General features: G+C 40.4%; 1 protein-coding gene across 20 annotated transcripts in view; it reads left to right on the top strand.

Annotated features, from left to right (window-relative positions):
• The window catches only part of NRCAM (neuronal cell adhesion molecule), a 266,933-nt gene that overhangs the window by 109,574 nt on the left and 143,472 nt on the right, over positions 1 to 13,887 (top strand). Inside the window, exon 3 of one of the 20 annotated variants that reach the window (XM_059397052.1) lies at positions 7,333 to 7,383. The exons of the other annotated variants lie outside the window; for them this stretch is intronic. The gene's annotated coding sequence lies outside the window, so the exon portion shown is untranslated. The remainder of the gene's footprint in view (positions 1 to 7,332; positions 7,384 to 13,887) is intronic. 20 annotated transcript variants of the gene reach the window in all.

The raw sequence follows: 13,887 nt of genomic DNA, 5'->3' as shown, positions 1-13,887 counted from the left end.
ACTACTAGAACAAATCTAAGGGAGCCTGATTGTGAATGTGTCCACTAACATCATTGGAACAGCAGTAATGAGAGAATTTGTTAAGACTTTTTCTAAGAAGTGGTGAGTTTTACAGTTCGGAAAAGATCTGAAAATACATGATTAAAAAGACGTCTTTGAGCTAGGGTGATTTTGGTGAATTTGTTACAGTAGAATTTTCAAATCTCTTTCTATCTTATTTTTATGAATGAATTATTCCTGTATTATTCAAATGAAGTTTTAGATGTCAGAAGGAACGCCAGTTTGAAAAATGAACTTACATGTAGTACATTCTTATACAAAGATGTATTCAGGTTGTGTGTGTGTGTTTAAATATATAATTAAGAAGAGGTAGGGAAAATTACTTTGGCACTCTAATGCCCTTCAGCAATATGTAGCTGTTTGGTGGTGGGGGGGGGAGTAACATTTCTTATAGCAACTGAAACTTCCAGAAAATTGTGATGAGTCTTGTTATACAACCCAGTCATATAAATGGAAATTATTTGCTCTGGGAACCCTGACTATATTTCTGTTAAATAATTTGAATGTGGGGCGGCTGGGTGGCTTTGTCAGTTAAGTGTCTACCTTTGGCTCCGGTCATGATTCCCGTGGTCCTAGAAGCGAGCCTCACATAGGGTTCCCGGCTCGGTGGAAAGCCTGCTTCTCCCTCTCCTCCCCACATGTGCTCTCGCACTATCTCTTGTCACTATTTGTCTCCCTCTCAAATAAATAAAATTAAAAAAAAAAAAAGAATTTGAATGTTATCGAAGCTGGGAAGTCCTAGGGAATTAGTTTAAGATCCATCACATGAAATTACTATTTGACCTTTTTGACCTATACAGACAATTTTATGTATTTTGAACCCTAATGTTTCCTATTCTTCACAGCCTCCTTTTTCTTCTCTTCTCATTTCAACCCTGTATCCTTTCCAGATTTCAGTTACAATTTCATCTTTGCTAGTCTTTGAATTGTCCAATAAATTTTCACATATATAAACACAGTTCTAACTAAGAAGACTTTAATGCAATGCGGCTAGACATACATTTAAAATGAAATGCATATCTTTGACACATATCTAAGTAACCAAACAAGAACTCTATAAAGTGTTTCCAGGACATAGTGTATGAGAAATTCTGGTTATTTTAGTGTTCTTGTTAAAGGTATCAGAGTTTTTGACCACTTTCATTTGCAAAAACCCTTTTCTTAGATAATCATTCTTAATTATAACAATACCAGAGTTCCTTTTTAAAAACAGTCACTTATAAAACATGTCTATACTCAAAACAAGGTGGGGCAGGGAGGGTGGGGTTGGAGACTAAGAGAAGGAGAAAGAGTGAGCCGAGAATTAATGCATGTTTTATTGGTTTGGGTGGCGCACAGATTTGAAAAGAGAACTGATCTCTGCCATTTTCGTGAAATATTGAACAGTGTATCAGTTTGCCTTAAAAACATTTTCTCTCAATCTCCCTCCTTCATTCAGTATCACGAAGCCTTTCTAGAGTCTTGGCATTTTGCCTATCAGTAAATTATGAAAAAGCAATAGGATGCCAGTCTGCTGTGCCATCAAATTATCTGCTGGGTTTCTGGGTTTCTGTACTGTATTTACAGAAACAGATGGCCCCTGTGACACTTTCAGCAAATGACATGGCACATAACTTGTCTCGCCTCTGCAGAGCCATGTCTTTGAGAAACATGCCCAGGGATGCTGGTGACCGTGTGGGTACAGTATGGCATTTCAGGGTGAAGGAGAGAATCACTCAGTTAATTCATTTTTTTCCCCACTCAGCGTATAGACTACTTAAGCAAAATGCTTTATCTCACATCCAACCAGCTAGTTGACCTCTTTTTTTTCTTTAGCTCTAGTAAAGGAGTTCAAAGGAGAACATCCATCATTTCTGCCCCGGGAGAACTTACAAAATATTGCAGAAAATGGGCAGTGAATGTGAACTTGGTCAATTAGAAAACCCTGCTAGATAATGACAAAAGTAAAGATCATGAAGGTAAACTAGTATTCAGAGGCAGAACTCTTGCATTCTGGACGAATGCCTGAAAGAATCATTGGCTCATTTTCTCATTCACAGATGATAATCTGATTTATTGCTTTTTAATACAAACACTTGCATAACATCTACCGTGTGCCTGGCTTTGTTCTAAGTGACTTAAAAACATTGGCTCATTTAATCCGCACGGCAGCTTTACAAAGAAGATGCTGCATTTTCTTCATCCTGCAGATGAGGAGTCTACAGCGCCGAGGGGATGGTGCCTCATGCATATTCATCATGCGTGCACATGCACACTAGGATACGTAGAAGTCTCCAATTTGGATAGACACTAATTTTTAAACACTGAAAATTTCTGATTGCGCCTGTTCTAATCAAGATTGAAGTAGAGGAGCAGAAAGCAGAATGTGCTGTTCTGATCCCATACATTGCCTCACCCGGTCCCCAGAATGGAACTCCGTTTCTGGGGATGATGCGTTAAACACACGATAGGTGTTAATAACCTGTGAGTTCAAGATAGGATCGCCAGACGGTGCTTTTTGAATCCAGAGCCGGTTTTGCGGACGGAGGAATAGCTGTTGACTTCAGCGTGTCTCAACCATTACATCACAAGGTGAACGGACTGACCTCAGAGGGCCCCCTTCTGCAGGGCAGTCTTGGGGGGGGGGCACCATTTTAAAGGGGACACTACCCCTTCTTGCCATAAAATGACAGCTCTGCTGATGGGTTCGGAGGAGCCTGTTAAACCCAGCATCTCCGTTCACCGAAAAAATGTTTTGAGTAGCCCACTGAGGAACCTCTGTTGAGCAGTAACAGGTCGCAGTGGGAGACGGAGCGAGAAGTGGGCAGGCAGAAGCGTTTAGGATTTAATGGGTCCGAAGCTGCAGGGAAGCAGTGTGCCGAAATAATTCTGATTAGGCTCGGTCAGTCAGGCTGCATAATCAGACTCGGCTCTCCTCCATTCAGCCCTTCCTGCGAGCAACACAATCACGGTTTAAAGCCCCATTTTAAGTAGTCCTCACCCTGTTCTTTCACACTGTCCCATGAACTTTTTTTTTTTTTTTCCCTTACACTGGTGGGAATAGCTAACTGGGAAAAGAAAAGGTTTAACATGTTCATAGAAAAACATCAGAACCCTTTACTTTCCAATGGGAAGGCTTACATTTTTTAAAAACTTGCTCCAGAGAAATGACCCGGAAATCCCAACAGGTGTAACAAGGATAAGTCACACTCTCCAGCTGGGTCGCAGCCTGTGCGGTATTTGTGGCTGGAGGGGCTGGTTAGCTTCTGTTTCCTATCACCACCCATACAGAACAGCAGATAGGCAACTGGGAAGAAATAACTCGAAAGGCTTCCCTCCTCGGCGTGACTTACTTTTTAAAAGAGTAAAAAAGTAAATCAGAAAATTATTTTATGCTTATAAAGTTTTGATGAACACGATGTAAGACTGATTAGGATATATTAGGCAGAAACAGATGTCCAGGGGTAGGACCCAATCAGGATTGTCTGATGTCTCTACTTGGTTGGGTTATTGTTGATTTCCTGACAATATGCTTTGAAGGAGATTGTGTTACATGTTGGTTGTGCTTTTGTGAGGAAAAGCATTATTCCAGCCAGGTCTCGAGAGGTACTGAAAAGACCTTCAAAGAAATAAGTCCACCCCTGTTTCCTGCCACTTGTTGTAGTAAGTGGGGAACGGGTTTTTAGGTTTGATCTTAGGAAGTGAGTAACTTCAATTGAAAATATATCACACGGACACTTTCTAAACTTGAATCACGGCCAGTGAAGGACGTATAAACCTACTTCTAGAAGTTTTTCCAGAGAACCCCAAAGCTTGAAAAATAATCATTAGAAATTCAAGCAAAAATGGGTTGGCTTAAAGATCTGTGTCAACCCCCATCATGAGGTCCTGCTTTATATACCTCATTTTAGAACACCTTCCATGACTTTCTTTGGGTCTTTTTTTTTTTCTTAAAGATTTTATTTATTTATTTGACAGAGAGAGAAATATCACAAGTAGGCCGAGAGGCAGGCAGAGGTGAAGGGGGAACAGGCCCCCCTCTTAGCAGAGAGCCTAATGCGGGACTCGATCCCAGGACCCTGATATCATGACCCAAGCCGAAGGCAGAGGCTTAACCCACTGAGCCACCCAGGTGCCCCTCTTTGGGTCTTCTTAACATGAACTATAACTCTGATATATTTAGTACTGTCATGAAAATACCTATTGTGATTATGCGTGTACATATGTATCAATAATATCTGGCTCCTAAGAATAATCATAAGCAACATTTGAAAGTTTTTACAGCTTGAACAGTTAAGATACTAATGATAATGCATAGCTGAAGAGCCTAAAAGAGGAATAAAATTGAGAAATAGGGGGAAAAAAACAAAGAAAAATCATTGTAATATTTATTTTTGTAAGATCTCACAGTAAATTAAGCAAACAGAGTTTCTAGACTACCGTTAAAGAAAAAGGTGAAATGGTGGTTGTGAGTCCTGTGGATAGCAGGTGATGTGTGTGTGCAAAGTAGGTTCTGACGCTGAGCTAAGCAAACCAGTCCTAAGAAACTACCCTGCCCTGTAAAGAAAGAATATTTAAAACAACGACCAGATAGGAATTTTAACATGTTATTTCATGTTAATACTTGGTTAAAAATAAAGAAGAAATCACATAACACCTAACATCTTCTCCCCATAGGTGAGAATATGGCAGTTACTTTCTTAAAACACTATTACCAAGCCATAACTTAATGCGTATTTTGCCAAATAGTTGTGAGCAACTCAACAGATTTTTCTCTCTTCTAAGTGGATCCCAGGAAATGTTTAACCCTCATTGTATTGCCACAAAGCCGGGCTGATTGCCCCGGGAGGCCGTGGAGGTCTGAGTAGCTTTGGATTGGCTGTGCAGAGAACGCTAACATTTTACTGCCCATGTCCCGGCCACAGCAGCGTTCACTGACCAATGTTTTATCTGCAGAAATGTGCTGGGATGGGCAGATAGTGCATGTAAGGTTTTCCTCTTGCGACGGGAAGGAAACAGAAAGCAATAAGATACCTTTGTAAGGTAATGTCTCTGCTTGTTTCTGTGCAAAGGGAAGTGGTGTTTGCTTATTGGGACCGGTTGATGTTCCGTCCTGCCTCTCAGGTATCATTTTAATGATCTGTTTAAAACTAAAGCCAAAACTAGAATTGTATTCCAGCTGTAAAGGCTTGCCTGAAGCTTTACGTTCTCTGCTCATTGATTTGGGTTTATTTAGCGCGCTGTCCTGGTTAGTGGAGTTGGTATCCGAAGTCGCTATCTTTCCTGGGGCTTGTTCAACACTTGCAAGAGGGACTGGGAGGGGCAGTGCCAGTCAGACCGAGTGCAAGTATTTCTAGGCAAAGGGAACACAATTTAAAGAAAAATAAACACTAGTAGGTTTCTCTTTGCTGTCAGGGTACGGCAGCAGGGTGTGGGAACATGTAATTTCAATGTCATTTGTCATTCTTTGTATAGATAGTTGTTCTTGGAGATCTCCTGGGCCCTTTTTATACTACCTGAAAACAGCCTTCCAGCCAAGAGCTTATGCACCCTTCTCTGCGGCAGTCCAGCTGTTTTTGTTTTTGTTTTTGTTTTAATTGTAATGCAGTACTCCCTGTTCAGGAAGGGTGGCGAAGCTTTACCAATTTGCCTTTTGGAATAAAAAGAAGATTCTGTTGTCATTCTTTCTGTACTAGTTTGAGAATTTCCCCCAAGTTTTCTGTATTAATTCTGTATTCCAGAGAGTCAGTGTTCAAGAGGATGAGAAAAGCTGGATTAGGGACCCTTTTTTTTTCTTAAAGGCCAAAATGCCGTAATTGGATTTGTTAGCTTTAGCTCATGAAATATCTTCAAAGACCACCTGTGAGATTATATTCAGTGTCACTCCGTTTGTTGAACCTCCTGAAATTAAACACTGGGTGATTATGCTAACGCCACAAAATTTTGCATCCTTGACAGCACCTTTAGAATCCCCGTTATCTGAGTTTTATTACAGCGGGACCCAGAGCACATGTGCTGAAAGGCATTCTTCTATATTCCTAGGACAGTTTTCTCTTTTCTGATTACATTTTCCACCAACAATAGTAAAAGAGCGTTAGAATCACCATAAAAATAACGTGTATGTTTATAGACTGTGCCTTTCAGTTTGCATGGTTTGTTTGATACTCTTAACCATCTTCTGTAAAAAGGGCAAGTCTTACTGTCTGGTTTAGGGAGAGAAAAGTGAGATTGGGCAGTGTGCCCCAGGCTGGGGAGCTGGGACCGTGCAGAGCTGGGGTCTGACGCAGGCATTTGGACCAGTGTTCTTTCCAAAACACTGTGTTGGCTCCATGTGCTTGATGTTTGCTTTAATGATCAGACTGAACTAAGCCCTTTAATAGGAAGGCTCTGGCAACAGCTGGTGTTAGGTAGATTAAAATCAAAGCTCTCGATTGGAAAGTGGAGTAATCAAGAGAGTGAGAGAAAAGAGAGAAAAGATCCCAAATCATAGAATGATCCTAAGAAAATTGTGGGGTAGGGAACATAATTCAGGGGCTCATGCTTCCTTTCTTTCTCTCTGTCAAAACAAGTCTCCATCCCTTTTTTTGCTTCTTTCCCTTGCCCCTGGTTGCTTTCGAGAAATTTGCCATGCTTCCTTACCACTAGTCACTTTTCGTTACCATAGGACTGTAGGGCACCTTTCCCAAACTTGATATTTCCATCCATTTCCAGAAGATGAACTATCAAGTCTGTAAGTCTTCCCTTCATATCACAGATGGCCTCATTCTCATGCTTACCTGAGGTAAGAGGGACAGTAACATTGATTTCTGGGGCTAACGAGTCCCATTCACCGGCCATGACTGACCTCTTTCTGTTCCGGATTTTCTCACTCTGCAAATAGCTGCCCTCTTGTAGTTTAATTCTGCTCTTTGTCAACCCCCTTCTCTCTGACATTTCTGACTGCTCTGGTTTTCATGGTTTCTTTCATTTCCTTCAGAAACTCTCATTGGAGACTGTATTGTATAACGATTGCTTGCCCTTGAAATTCAAAGGAAAACTGAAATTCTTTTCAAGGCTTGGACGCAACTGGAATCCTTGCTACCATATCTTTGGTGTAAATAAAGTTGTAAGGGAGTACCCGGGTGGCTCAGTCGGTTAGGCACCTGCCTTTGACTTAGTTCCTGGTTCTGGAGTCCTGAATGGGGAGCCTGCTTCTCCCTCTGTCCCTCACTCCACTCTTTGCTCTCTTAAATAAATAAAAAATCTTAAAAAAAAGGAAGTTGAAGGAACACTCTTCTCTGTCTCCTTTTTCAGGAACACTCTTCTCTGTCTCCTTCTTCAGCTGTCAGAGTGTCCTGCTTGCTGGTAAGTCTTTGTGAGCCATAGATGTCTCTGGTACCAATGCACCACTCAAGCCAGATCTGTTCACCCTGTTGGATATGAGATCTTTGAGCACTCCAAAAGTAGAAGTTATTAGATGTGTTATCTTTTTGTATTAACTTTGCATGTATCATCCAACACATTGCATAGGTTTGTGCATAGATTTTAACACATGTATGCGCTTAACTACTTTTAAATGGACATTTATTAGTTGTTGGTTTTTTTTAACTATCAAAGATTATAAAAAGCATTTACTGTGTCTTATCATTCCCATCACCCAGACATCTCTGGGTGATTAAAAAAAATTCTAATGATCTAAAGATATGAGTAGTACATACAGCTGTGAAATCAGTTGTAAATTTCTCCCCCTCAAATTTAATACTGTTAGCAGTCTCATACATCTTTCCAGAAATATTTCCTATGCATGTGCTAGCCAAAATTGATCTTTGACTGTAACATCTCATGTTGACATTATTATGTGACCACTGTGGAATTCATTAATTTATTAGATATTTATTGATGTCCTCTGTGTGTTAGGCGTTTTTCTGGCACAGGGTAGGTGACATGAACAAAGCAGACAGAATTTCTGTCCTCATGGAGCCTAGGTTCTCATGCATGAGAGGACACATAAAATAAATTAATAAAATATGCGATATGTTGGATGGGGACTAGGCCTACGGGGGAGGATAAGGCAGGGAAAGGGGGTGGGAGTTGGGTGTATGTTGACATTTAGAGAGCGTAGCCACTAGCCACAGAAGGTGGCTCCAGTTATTGAGGAGATGACATGTGCATAAAGCCCCGAAGGAGATGAGAGAGGGGGCAGTGCAAGTGTTCCGAGGAACCTGAGCCCCACTGTAGGACCTCAAGCTCAGGAAAAAAAAATTTTTTTCTAAATGTTAAGAGGTATTTTTTTTTTAAGTCACCCAAAATCAGGACAAGAGAGAGACTTTATTTACGCTAATAACCCGTTAATAACAGTCATGTATCACTTCATTTATAGAATAAAAAATTTTGTTCTTATTTGTTCCACAAATAGCAAGACGCAGCTAAAAAAGCAAGGGTACTCCCACGAACCTAGAGAAGATGCCATGGGCCCAGAAGGCCATAATCCAAGATCTCTCTCGTTACATGTGCCTCCTTTACCTAAGCTGGTCCTGAGGTTGCCAGGAATGTTTTTAGGCTGGTTGAAAAGACTAAGGTAGCCTCCTCCTTTTCCCACAAGAGCCATTTGCATTTGCCTGGAACCCTCACCTTGTCTGCAGAGCCCTTCTCCAATGACTCTCACTCTCACGTCCTTCAAGTCTTTCCTGAAATCACAGCTGCTCAGGAGGCTTTTCTGGGACCATCATATTTAAAATTGCTGCCCTCTCCATCTCTGCCCTTCCGTGCTCTCACCACACTTCATCTTTTCATTCTAACATGTTGTGTTCCTTTACTCATTTATTTTGCTTACTATTAGTCTTCATCCCCAGGACATAAGCGACATCACCACTACCTCTGGCGCCTAGGACAGTGCCTGGTACTCCCATACTAGATACTCAATAACTATTTGTCCAATAAGTAAATGGGTGAATCATGGAAATTTAATTGGGGAGAGAGAACGTACTTCCTCTAAAAGTCATGAATGTCTGGGGAATCACACAGTTTTAAAAAAAGAAAACTTAAAATGAGAAAAGTGTGCTGTCTACACGACCCATGCCTCCTGACAGGCATGTTTCCTGGGTGTGCCACATAGTTGATTGAGAAAGAAAGGCCTTGGATGCCTCCAGTGTCATGCTTAAATTCAAATGGTCCTGGGAATAGCAATGAATAATGAAAACAAAAAGGAGGTGGGAATTGAGAATGGTTGTTTTGCTTCCAAAGTAATGATTTTCAAAGCAAAGGAGTTGAATAGGAAATAAATTAACAAAAACTCTGTGTCTCTGAAAATGCAAACTTCATTTCCATTTCGATCTGTGTGATTTTTCAAGCTCAGTGATCCAGGGTCAGAGGGTACTTGTATTAGCATAGACCTAGCTTTGTTAATTCACCTCTGACTAAACCTCTCAATTCCTTTTTATGATGGTGGCGTTCCAGTGACAATAAAACCAAGCTCTCATAACACCAGAAACATTTATACAGCACTTAGACAATTCCTAAATGAATTGTTCCCCCACCCCGCCCCCGAGACCTTAAGAGATAGGTCAGGATTATTATTAACCCCATTTTGTACAGAGACAGGAAGTCATTTGCCTAAATGTCACCTGGTCAGCTATTGAATTCATAACTTGATTGCTTTATTTAGAAATAATGGTTCATTTAATACAAGTCATGTTGCATTAAAGACAATCTCTTTTTAAATGGACGGCTTCATATTTGGACTTAACTTTAGTTAGTGACCTAGAACTAATAGCATTCCAGATTTCCATAACACCAGCGTGTCCAGTTCTCAAGTTGGGACACTAATCTAGGCGACTGAAAGACCTGAGTCTCCCAACACCATCTTGGGATTGACCAGGAATGGGCCACTCTACTCAGATACCACTATGGAGAGATCTGTAATGGTAGGTTTATCCTTTCAACCCTGTTTGACTTTCTATGCTTTTTGATTTTTTCTTTTCTGTGCTCATAAAGTTCCTTCTGGTTCAAAAAGCCAACACAAGTGAAATTGAAAATCAGTGCTTGTATAGACAACTAAGAAGTGAAGACAGAACCTTCTTAGGATACCAGGGGTACCAGTCAGTGACAAGTATGGGGACCACAGAACCAACAGCACTGAAGCTACAACATAGGTGTAGTTACTTTATTTTGATTCAGTTGGGCTCATTCCTTCTTCCTTCCAGAGCAGTGTTATGAAAAGACGTCAAATTGAGTTCAGGGAGCATGGCAGCTACTTAGGAAGCTGTGGGGAGAAATCAAAGTGTGGGATCTACTTGTGAGTTCATGTCTGTGTCGAGAAGAGACTGAAAAACTTAGAGGATCTAAAAGAGAATTTTGAAAGAATGAATTAGCAACTTAGAAAACTGATAGTAAAGAAGAAGAAGAAGAAGAAGAAGAAGAAGAGGAGGAGATATCTAGTCTTTATCCAAATGTTTGAAAGTTTTCCTGACTTCTCATTTTATATTTCTAGTGAGATTTGTTTGGTGCCAACAATGAAAATGCAAATTATACTTATAATTTTTTTTCAAAAAGATTTCCCTTCTTTTATATGGTAAATGTATTCATTCTTTTTACTAAATCTGACTTACTGCATTTTTATCCCTTTCTCTACAATCTGACTTGTCATTTGTGGCATCTGCTAGGAATACAAACTACAGTTTCTGTACTAATGGGCAGTTTCATTGGACATCTAAAACACCGCTTTAAACATCAGAAGAATTTTGCACGTGACATTTATGAACGTTTTTGTACCCAAGTATACTAAATTTGTTCAGGCCAAAGTGTACATTGATAGAACAATAATTATTAGGTTTTAAACCAAGCCAGATTAAACTTTAAAATGAAGACCTTTGTAAGGCTAAATCTCAAAAAGCAATGGTAGAGACCTCTGTAAATCAGCCTGGGTTCCCAGGACCTATAAATCCTGGAGGGCTTTGGTAGTTTATAATAAAATGTAGCTAAAGCAACCTTGGGAGCTTTCTTCTGGTTCTCACATTGCATTCTTAAGATAATTTAAGCAGAACAACAAATTGACAGAGGTGAATTGTATAAATGACAATCTGGTGAAAAGAAGAATTGTGCAAATTATATGGGTCAAGTCCATACACCTTTTCTGAACTTTGAGAGATAGTCTGGAATGTATTATATTGTTCAGAGGTCAGATTAACCCACTACAGAGAAGCTTGATGTGTCCTACTCCTATTTTCATCCAGAATTTGGAATGCGGAAATGTCTCACTTACTTGTTGAATGATAAATCTGGATAAATTAGAATAGTGAGCCTGTGGCTAACTTGATGGTATGTAAAAGGTGCTTTTGTTATTACTTTATGCATCTGCTCTTAGCACACAGCACTATACAGATCTGAATTTTTCCCCCTTCAACAGATATATATTAGCATCAATAACCATATTTTAAAGGAAGAAATGATATGTATTTGATTCTTTGTTCAAGTTCTTAAATATTAATCAAATTAGTGCACCATTTAGTTACAGATCTTTTTGTAACCTTATGTCTTAATGAAAGATGCCTAAGAAATCATATTTTGTGAAGTTTAATGTACTTCATTCCTTTGATCAAATAGTTCAGCAGTTCTTTTTATTCCCCAAAGTTTCTACTTTAAACAGTGTGGACAACTTAATTTACTAGTCTTGCAAATTCTGGTGATTCTCTTTTAATCATATTCAGATTCATTAGTAGATTTTTATAATAGAATCTTAAGAGACTACACTTTGATTTACAATAAAAAATTAAAAATTGACATGCTGTTTATACTATCTTATCTGATCATGATAAATCTTTGATATGTTAAATATTGTCTTTCATCTGAGAGCTTCAAAGACTTTCACCTATTTTTTTTTTAAGTTTTTAAGAGATTCTATTTTATTTATTTGAGATAGGAGAGAGAGGGAGCACGAGCTGGGGGAGGGAAAGAGGGAGAGGGAGAAGCAGGCTCCCTACTGAGCATAGAGCCCAAGCCAGACTCCATCCCAGGACCCTGTGATCATGGTGCCCAACTGACTGCACCACCCAGGTGCCCCGACTTTCACTTATTGTCATAACTCAACCGGAATTCACTCAGAGTCCTTTGCCCTCATTTTCAATTGGGTATTCTTAAATTGTTAGAGTAGCTAAGTCGGTATTATTTTTGTTCAGATCATTTGTCTCCCACCCCAGGCCTTGTTATAGTACATCAGTGGCTTCCAATGGCCCTTAAAACAAGAGACTGAGAGATCCACAGAGCTCTGTGTGGCCACTGAGCCTCCACCTGTTTCTCTAGCCTCGTTGGGGCCACACCCCCCCCCCTCTTTCCTCTGCTCTGCTTCAACCACACTGTTGCTGCCCAACCCATCCATCAGATCTCAGCTCAGTCATCATTCCCTTCAGAAAGACCTTGACCAAGCCAGTTCCCACCACCACACTGTTGGGAGCTCCACACCTATCTGCTTTGATGACTTTTCAATGTGAGTATTTTAGATTCGTATCTGTCTCCTCTAGTCAACTGTAAGCTCCATGAGGTCAAAGAAGAGTCTGGTTTGCTGATGTTTTCATTTCTGTTTTCTCACTGTGGTATTTCTGGTGCCCAGCATAGAGCTTGGCAAGTGACAGACGTTTAATTAATATTTGTTAAGTGTATGAGGGGATGAATAAGTAAATGCTGTCTGAGGGCAGGATTTGTTCCTCTTCTGTTCACTACTGTGTCTTCTGTGCCTAGAACAGTGCCTGGGCCATGGTCATTCTCATGAAAAATTTGTTGATTGAATTCAAGTTATCTTGACTTTTTCAGGGACGTAGGAAGTATTGATGAGAGAGTGTAGGTTTAGGTTAATTTCTTTTCCTGCAAATATCCTATTGCATTTGTTGACTTACAGAGTTAGGAGGAAGTCTACAGTCATGTTTTTTTCTTAATTGTGGCAAAATATATATAGCATAAAATTTACTATGTTAACCATCTTCAAGTGTGCAATGGTCCTAAGGCCACTGGCATTGTTACGTGATCATTAATCTCATCCATCTCCAGAACTTTTTCATCATCCCAGACTGAAATAACTCACTAAACAGTAACTCCCCATATGGCCATACAGTTTGCTAAAACGTCTTTGTTTGCCTTAGAATCTTTTCTTCCCGGCACATTACATGGAGGCTCGGTATGTAAAATAGGCAAACATAAAGTGCTTTTCCTTCTTGAATAGGGCGGGTGCCTCCCCTTTCCCTGTTTCACTCTGTATACCTTGTTAGTGGGAACAACGTCTAGAGACTGTTATGGAACCAGGATGCTCAGGGAGAATAGTGTACTACCAGGGGCCACACTGGGGAACCTCTGCACACCCACGGATGGGACCCCATCTCCCTAGTTCAAACCCAGACAGCGTCTTTTCTTCCTCCTTCTCCTCATCACCAGGTCCTCTGCAGAGAGACACACACACATGTGCACACACGGGTACACAGTCACTCTCCTGAGACTGGGAGCTGCTTAAGGATTGGGATCATGTCATACTTGCCTAGATGCCCAGAGCTCTGTAATATTTAGGGATGTTTTCCACTTTTTGGATAGGAAACTTACCCAGGTTTACTTTCTTCTGGGAAGCAAATCTGATGACCTCACAATGTGGTGTATTTCTTGTTCTTCTTCTTCTTTTTTTTAGATTTTATTTATTTATTTGAGAGATAGGGACAGAGAGAGCACAAGCAGGGAGAGGCAGAAGCAGCTCCCCGCTGAGCAGGGAGCCTAATGCGGAATTCGATCCCAGGACCCTGAGATCACAACCTGAGCCGAAGGCAGACCCTTAACCGACTGAGCCACCCAGGCATCACCCTAGAGACCTTCGTTACCACATTGCTGATCCTGTGG

Source organism: Mustela nigripes, chromosome 4 (genome assembly GCF_022355385.1).
Source record: "Mustela nigripes isolate SB6536 chromosome 4, MUSNIG.SB6536, whole genome shotgun sequence".
In the NCBI taxonomy this organism is placed as follows: domain Eukaryota; kingdom Metazoa; phylum Chordata; class Mammalia; order Carnivora; family Mustelidae; genus Mustela; species Mustela nigripes.
Note: the sequence above shows the minus strand (reverse complement) of the source record. Positions and strands in the feature narration are given on the sequence as shown.